Source organism: Cervus canadensis, chromosome 29 (genome assembly GCF_019320065.1).
Source record: "Cervus canadensis isolate Bull #8, Minnesota chromosome 29, ASM1932006v1, whole genome shotgun sequence".
Taxonomy (NCBI): domain Eukaryota; kingdom Metazoa; phylum Chordata; class Mammalia; order Artiodactyla; family Cervidae; genus Cervus; species Cervus canadensis.
Genome location: NC_057414.1, coordinates 1,492,130 through 1,499,939, shown reverse-complemented (window position 1 = coordinate 1,499,939; position 7,810 = coordinate 1,492,130).

Genomic DNA, 7,810 nt, shown 5'->3' with positions numbered 1-7,810 from the left:
TGAACAGAGGCGTGTAATAGACAGTGTTCTTCATTCTTCAGCATGCTCTGTCACCAGGGAGGAGGGCATGGTTGAAGCCAGCAGGAGTTTGAGGCTGGAAGGGGCCGTGGGGGTATCCCCTGCCTCCTCACTCTCTCTCTGAGCCAGGGCAGACAGATGGCGGCCAGTGAACGAAGAGCCCCACCCTCACCTCACCCAGCCTCCTGCAGCTACCGCCCTCTGTACCACTGCCGTCTGTTCTGCTTCAGAGCTTTCTAACTGGGACTCAGGCTTTCCCCCCTCAACCCTTCAAATTCGACTCAAGGCATTTTTGCTAGTTTCTGCACACCTCCGTTTGTAGATGACTCCTGTTGTCTCTCCCAGGAACATTGCCGAGCATCCTTCAGGTAAGCACGATTCACAGTCCCTGCAGGCTTCCTCCTTAGCCCTGCCACTGGTGACCGTTCCTGGAAGCCATATTGTAGACGCTTTGTGCAACGTGCTAAGGAGTCTGGATTTTATTTTGAGGCCAGTGGTGAACATTTTATCATCTGCGAACAAAGGAGTGACAGGAGCAGATTTGTGTTCTGGGAACACTGTCTCCGGTTATGTAATAGGGAAGAACAAGCCTGACGCCATATTGGATCTATTCTTTTAGCTCCAACCCTTGTGCTCTGTCGCGTGTGCTAAGAATGACTAAAAGAATGCTGCCTATGGCCTGAAATGTGTATGCTAGTCCATTCTCCAGGCTCTGACTTTTAAAGGTGTAACACTGTTCCATTCATACAGAGATGAATAGTTGCAGGACAGAAAGAAGAAAGAAAGAAAGAAAGCGAAGTCGCTTCAGTTGTGTCTGACTCTTTGCAACCCCATGGACTGCAGCCTGCCAGGGTTGTCTGTCCATGGGATCCTCCAGGCAAGAGTACTGGAGTGGGTTGCCAACTTTTGTCTTGTTGGAGGTTTACAGTAGCTTTGTGACCAGAGCCCTGGTGGATAGGTATTAGAACAAAGGATTCCTGTATCAAGACGTTTACAACAAGCGGCCACTCTCTCCTCCCCTTTAAATGCTTACAAAAGAAGCCTGAATTCTAACTCACGTAAGACGGTTCTTTGGAACACTAGCCCCCCACCTTCCTGGTCTGCTGGCCTTCCCGATAAAGTCACTATCCCTTGCCCCAGCAACCTCACCTCTGAATTTCTTGGCCTGTCACACTGGGAGTAGTCTGAGCTTGGACTGACATGATAGCAGTTGCAGTGGAGAAACAAATTAGACGATAATAAGAATGGAAGCAGGAAAGTTCATGGACAAGTTTGAGATGGCTGAGACCACGACTAGTGATGGGGAGCTGATCAAAGGGGACAGGGAGGTGATGCTAGAGTCAGTCAATAGGTTCAGTATCATATTACCACCAGTCGCCGTGATGGACTTAGGTCAGTTTTCTCTTTTATTTCTTAAAAGGAACTCCCAATTCCTACACAGCTACTCTTATTTTATCCCTTAAATTCCTCTCCCCAATTAAAATAAGCAAGCAATTATTAATGCCCAGAAATAAACTTTTAGGGCTGACTTTGACATCATCTAAGGCAGTTCTCACATTGATGACCGAACAATTTTGGTCAAAATGAGGTCACATTTTGTAAGGCCACACGAAGAGCTGTTCCCCTGCCCTCTGTCCCCTTTTCATGCCATTACACAGGGGCTTTGGTTGTTCTTTCCACTCCTGTTGTCACTTAAATAAATTCTCAAACAGAAGCACGCACTGCTTCCACAATCTGCACCCTTTCTCCAGGGGTTGGGTAGGGTTGGAGAGATGTTGAGAGAGGGGCAGGAAATCCATCCACAAGCAGAAATGGCCCTGCTTACCCGCTGAGCCCCATCCTAAGCCACCGGGCTGCAGAACCCTCTCCTGAGTTGTTTGGTTCTGCACGATAATCCTGCTTCCAGCCCAGTGGGTATGCCTCCCCATGGAAAGCTCACCCTGCTGTCTGGTTATGCCTCCCCGTGGAAAGCTCACACGGCTGTCTGTCTGGGGATGGCAGTAAATGGAATGTCACCCCAATGCCGCCTTTGCGGCTTTCTGTCAGCCTCTCCCGTTAAGTACAGCCAAGTGCGCGCCTGATGGCCTGTGCGAAAGAGGCGATTTCCCAATTATAAGGCATTCTAATGGTTTAACAGCCCCAAACCCTCTCAAACACGTCTACTGAAGGAAGATACTGCTTTTCAGCTTGTTACGGAATGTGATTCCCTGGGTATAATAGCTCTCTGTACTCCAGTGTTAATCTTTAAAAGCCTGCCTGCTCCTCTCATATCACTAGCAGCTGTTGTTCAATTAAATTTCTAGGGAAAATAAACAATTCATCTTTGGGGGATTCAGGCCTAAAGAGTTTTGCAAATGTCAAATTACCTTTTCTGGGTTCACTCCAGGAAGGCTTCACTTCTTTTTATCCATTCTCTATAACTAATTCCAGGGTATGAAGATGTTTCAAAGTTTTGGGATGAATCTGTATTGTCTACATTCCATTGTCCTTGATGCACTTCAGCATTCCTGTAATCTCTCCCATAGAGAAAAAAAAATCCCCAGCCTTATTATTTTTCTCTTCCTGTGGGCTTTCTCCTTTGTACAAAATGAAATGGACCTTCAAAAGGGTCTCAGTAAATAGTATTTCTCTTTCACAGCTGAATACATTTGCAGCCTTTTTAAAAAGGCAAACATTGTCAGCTATAGTGCATTTCCAGGCTTTACGATCTGAAAGGGACTTTTAAGTTTCCATGTCTGATATTTTGCAAACCAAATCATACTGCAGACTCAGTGGTCATCATCCACCAGATAAAATATAGAATATGTGTCAGGAAGAAGGGAAATCTGAAACTTATACTCCCACAGAGATGATTGGTGAAAGAAATAGTCACTAAGGGGTAAACAATTTGCTGTTTTGGTCAGTGGATCAGTAGAATGGAAAACAGACCTAATTTGCAGAGAGTAAAATGAGATAAAGAGAGAGTAAAGACTTGCTCAAGGCTGCAGAGCTGGCCATTGGCTGTCTGAAGATGCAACCTTGAGGCTATTGGTTATGCTCTTCATATTTTACATCATAGCTGCTACTTGGTCCATTATTTAGATCAAGTGAGACTTTGCCAGTAAAAAAAGACTGAAGTACCTTTTTTTCCTTAAACACCAAAACAAACATCTATGAGAGTCTGAGAGGTCTAAGTTTGAATTCTTTCTTCTCCACTATGTAACTCAGGGTAATATGCTATAATAGCTTTCTAAGCTTCAATGGTAATACTAACAGTACATATGTACCATACCAGATTTACATAATTATTAAATGATAAGTGCATGCAAATGTTTTCGTTGAAGCCTGACACTGTTGCAGAAAGAGGGACCCCTTGCAGGGCTCTTGAGCGGGTTTTGTCTAACACCCAGAAATGAATTACTTGAGGAGACACACACACCGACAAAGCAAGAGGCTTTACTGGGAAGGGGCAGCCGGGTGGAGAGCAGCAGGCTGAGGGAACCCAGGAGGACCGCTCTGCCAGTGCCTGCCGGGGTTTTATGCTGATGGGATGAGCTCCCAGATTGTCTCTGGCCAATCACTCTGTCTCAGGGTCCTTCCTGGTGGCGCATGCATCACTCAGCCTTGGATTCCAGGGAGGGTCCTGGGAGGCAGCAGGGCCCCTGGTGCTTCCTTTTGACTTTTCTTGAACTCTTCCGGCTGGTGATGGTTTGTTAGCTCCATGTCCCTTACCAGGCCCTCCTGTCGCAAAGTGACTCAGGCAAACAGTTACTGTGGGGCCTGCCTCGCGGGCTGTCCCAGTCAGTGTTTCCTCCAACAACACCATGCTCGACAAAAATTGTCACTGTTATTACGATGTGTAATTTGCCTGTGAAAGTGTGCATCAATTGGGGACTAAAAGCCTGTGAGTCCTCTCCTCATTTTATCTGTCTTATAAGGTGGAAGACTTCCCTTAGGATCTTCAACAAATATTTCCCTTTCTACTCTCGCCTTGGGACTACCAAAAAAGCAGTCTTATTCCCTTGAGGGTCTCTGGTAATGAGAAGCCCCCACCATTTCCTATCCATCAGCCGTGACATTTTCCTAGAATGTAATCAGATATCACCACTCTGACAAAATATTGCCAGATGCCTACACCATCTTCTAATAATATGATCAATTGTCTTTATAATCACATTTCTGTCTTAAATATGAACAGAATATTTACAAAGCTTGGCAGGCAAATTTTTACCAATTTATCATCTTGAACTCATCTGTCACCAAGTCTTATTGATTAAGCCTTGAGCTCCGTTCCTCCAGAGCCCTTGTTAGAGTGTTGTTTCAGCCACGTTCCGTTTATCTCCAGGGGTTCTCCCTGGAAATCAGGCCTTCTTCACACTGGTACCAGAGTGGCTTTCATGAAGCACAGTGGTGGTCTCATCATTTCCTACTTCAAACTCTTCAGAAGGCATGGGATGGATCGTCTTATTGTCCACACTGCATGATTCACTGAAGGGTAAAGATCTACCCCTGTACTAAGACAAACCCTTTCTGTCTGTAAGCCAGCCCGCAGCCACCTCTGCATACAGCCTTCTTTCCTTTCCCCTTTTCTGACAGCTCCCTTCCCGTCTGTTCCCCCATGCCTCCGCACTGATGCCAATTACATTTTCACTGTTTGAAATGCTCTTTTACGGCTCTGCTTATATCTGTGCTCCCCTCTCTGTCACTTTTGTCGTCTTTCACTTCTTTCCTTCTTCACATTTTAAAATCATCACTGTGGTAGGCAGAAATATTGGCCCTTCAAAGATGTTCAACTATTAATCCTTGAAACTTATCACCACAGGCATACCCTGGAAATATGGTAGATTCTGCTCCAGACCACTGCAATAAACTGAATATCTCAATAACCTGAGTCATACAAATTTTTTGTTTCCTTGTGCGTATAAAAGTTATGCTTATTCTATACAGTAGTCTACTAAATGTGTTATAGCACTATATCTAATAAAGATATATACCTGACTTAAAAATCCTTTATCGCGGAGCTTCCCTGGTGGCTCACTGGTAAAGAATCTGCCTGCCAATGCAGGAGTCACAGTTTCAATCCTTGGTGCAGGAAGATCCCACATGCCAAGGAGTAACTAAGCGCGTACATCACAACCATTGAGCCTGTGCTCTGGAGTCAGGACCCACAACGACCGAAGCCTGTGTGCCCTAGAAGCCGTTCTCTGCAACAGGAGAAGCCACGTCAGTGAGAAGCTTGCACACTGCAACTAGAGAGCAGCCCCTGCTCGCCACAACCAGAGAAATGTCTGCCCAGCAACGAAGACTCAGCATAACCAAAACTAGATAAATAAAGTTAAAGAGCATTACTTATTGCTAAAAAATGCTATCATCTGAGAAATGCACGGTTACCACAGGTACTTTTTCATTTTGTAAAAAACACAGTATCTGCGAAGCACAATAATCTAAAGTACAATAATATGAAGTTTGCCTGTATGTGTGATGGTCAATTTTCTGTGTCAACTAGGCCAGGTATTTGGTCAAGTATTATTTTATATATTATAAAAGTAATTTTTACATGAGATTGACATTTAAATCAGTAGATTTTGATTATCCTCTATAATGTGAGTAGACCTTAATAGAAAAAAAAAAAAACCACGAAAACTAACCTCCACTAATGAAGAAAGAAAAATACTTGTATATATGTATATATATGTATGTACATATATGTCATAGATAATACACAGATTTGTGTATTTATTTACATGTATATATATGTATCTGTGCATATATATATATGTGTATAACTTCCCAGGTGGTGCTCATGGCAAAGGGCTCATCTGACACTGCAGGAGACTTGAGACACGAGTTTGATTCCTGGTTGGGAAGATCCCCTGGAGGAGGGCATGGCAGCCCACTCCAGGGTTCTGACGTGGAGAATCCCATGGACAGAGGAGCCTGGTGGACTATAGTCCACAGGGCTGCAGAGTTGGACACAGCTGAAACAGCTTAGCACAACATACATATAATTGGTTCTTTCCGCCTCTTCAGAGAACCCTGAGTAATAAATACACTATGTTACATGAGCTGACAGAGCAAAAGGAGCTTGGTGATTAAGTTAGGAATCTTGTGATGGAAAGATTACCTTGGATGATCTAGAATATCTAGCATAATCACAAGGGAAGCAGGAGCAACAGAGTTAAAGAGAAGGTGAAGGTGCTACCTGACTGACTTTGGAAATGGAGGGAGGAACTCAAAGAGGCCTCTAGAAGCTGTGATAGAAAAAAACAGATTTTCTCCTAGAGCATCCAGGGGAATTCAGCCCTGCTGACACCATGATTTTAATCAAATTAAATCTATTTTAGATTTATCACATTCAAAACTATAAGATAATAAATTTGTGTTAAGCCACTGTTTGTGGCATTTTCTTATAGAAGGAATAAGAAGTTAATATATATTTTGGTTCGTGGAAGTGGGGCACTGCTGGGTCAGTCCAGTACAGTCGCTCAGTCCTGTCCAACTCTTTGCAACCCCATGAATCGCAGCACGCCAGACCTCCCTGTCCATCACCAACACCCAGAGTCCACCCAAGCCCACGTCCATCGAGTCGGTGATGCTATCCAATCATCTCATCCTCTGTTGTCCCCTTCTCCTCCTGCCCCCAATCCTTCCCAGCATCAGGGTCTTTTCCAATGAGTCAACTCTTCTCATGAGTTGGCCAAAGTATTGGAGTTTCAGCTTCAACATCAGTCCTTCCAATGAACACCCAGGACTGATCTCTTTTAGGATGGACAGTTAGATCTTCTTGCAGTCTAAGAGACTCTCAAGAGTCTTCTCCAACACCACAGTTCAAAAGCATCAATTCTTCAGTGCTCAGCTTTCTTTATAGTCCAACTCTCACATCTATACATGACCAGTGGAAAAACCATAGCCTTGACCAGATGGACATTTGTTGGCAAAGAAATGTCTCTGCTTTTTAATATGCTATCTAGGTTGGTCATAACTTTCCTTCCAAGGAGGATGCATCTTTTAATTTCATGGCTGCAATCACCATCTGCAGTGATTTAGGAGCCCCAAAAAATAAACTCTGCCGCTGTTTCCACTGTTTCCCCATCTATTTCCCATGAAGTGATGGGACCAGATGCCATGATCTTAGTTTCCTGAATGTTGAGCTTTAAGCCAACTTTTTCACTCTCCTCTTTCACTTTCATCAAGAGGCTCTTTAGTTCTTCATTTTCTGCCAGAAGGGTGGTGTCATCTGCATATCTGAGGTTATTGATATTTCTCCCAGCAATCTTGATTCCAGCTTGTGCTTCTTCCAGCCCAGCGTTTCTCATGATGTACTCTGCATAGAAGTTAAATAAGCAGGGTGACAATATACAGCCTTGATGTACTCTTTTTCCTATTTGGAACCAGTCTGTTGTTCCATGTCTGGTTCTAACTGTTGCTTCCTGACTTGCAAACAGGTTTCCCAAGAGGCGGGTCAGGTGGTCTGGTATACCCATCTCTTTCAGAAATTTCCACAGTTTATTGTGATCCACACAGTCAAAGGCTTTGGCATAGTCAATAAAGCAGAAATAGATAGTTTTTCTGGAACTCTCTTACTCTTTTGATGATCCAGCAGATGCTGGCAATTTGATCTCTGGTTCCTCTGCCTTTTCTAAAACCAGCTTGAATCTCTGGAAGTCCACGGTTCATGTATTGCTGAAGCCTGGCTTGGAGAATTTTGAGCATTACTTTACTAGTGTGTGAGATGAGTGTAAGTGTGCAGTAGTTTGAGCACTCTTTGGCATTGCCTTTCTTTGGGATTGGAATGAAAACTGACCTTTTCCAG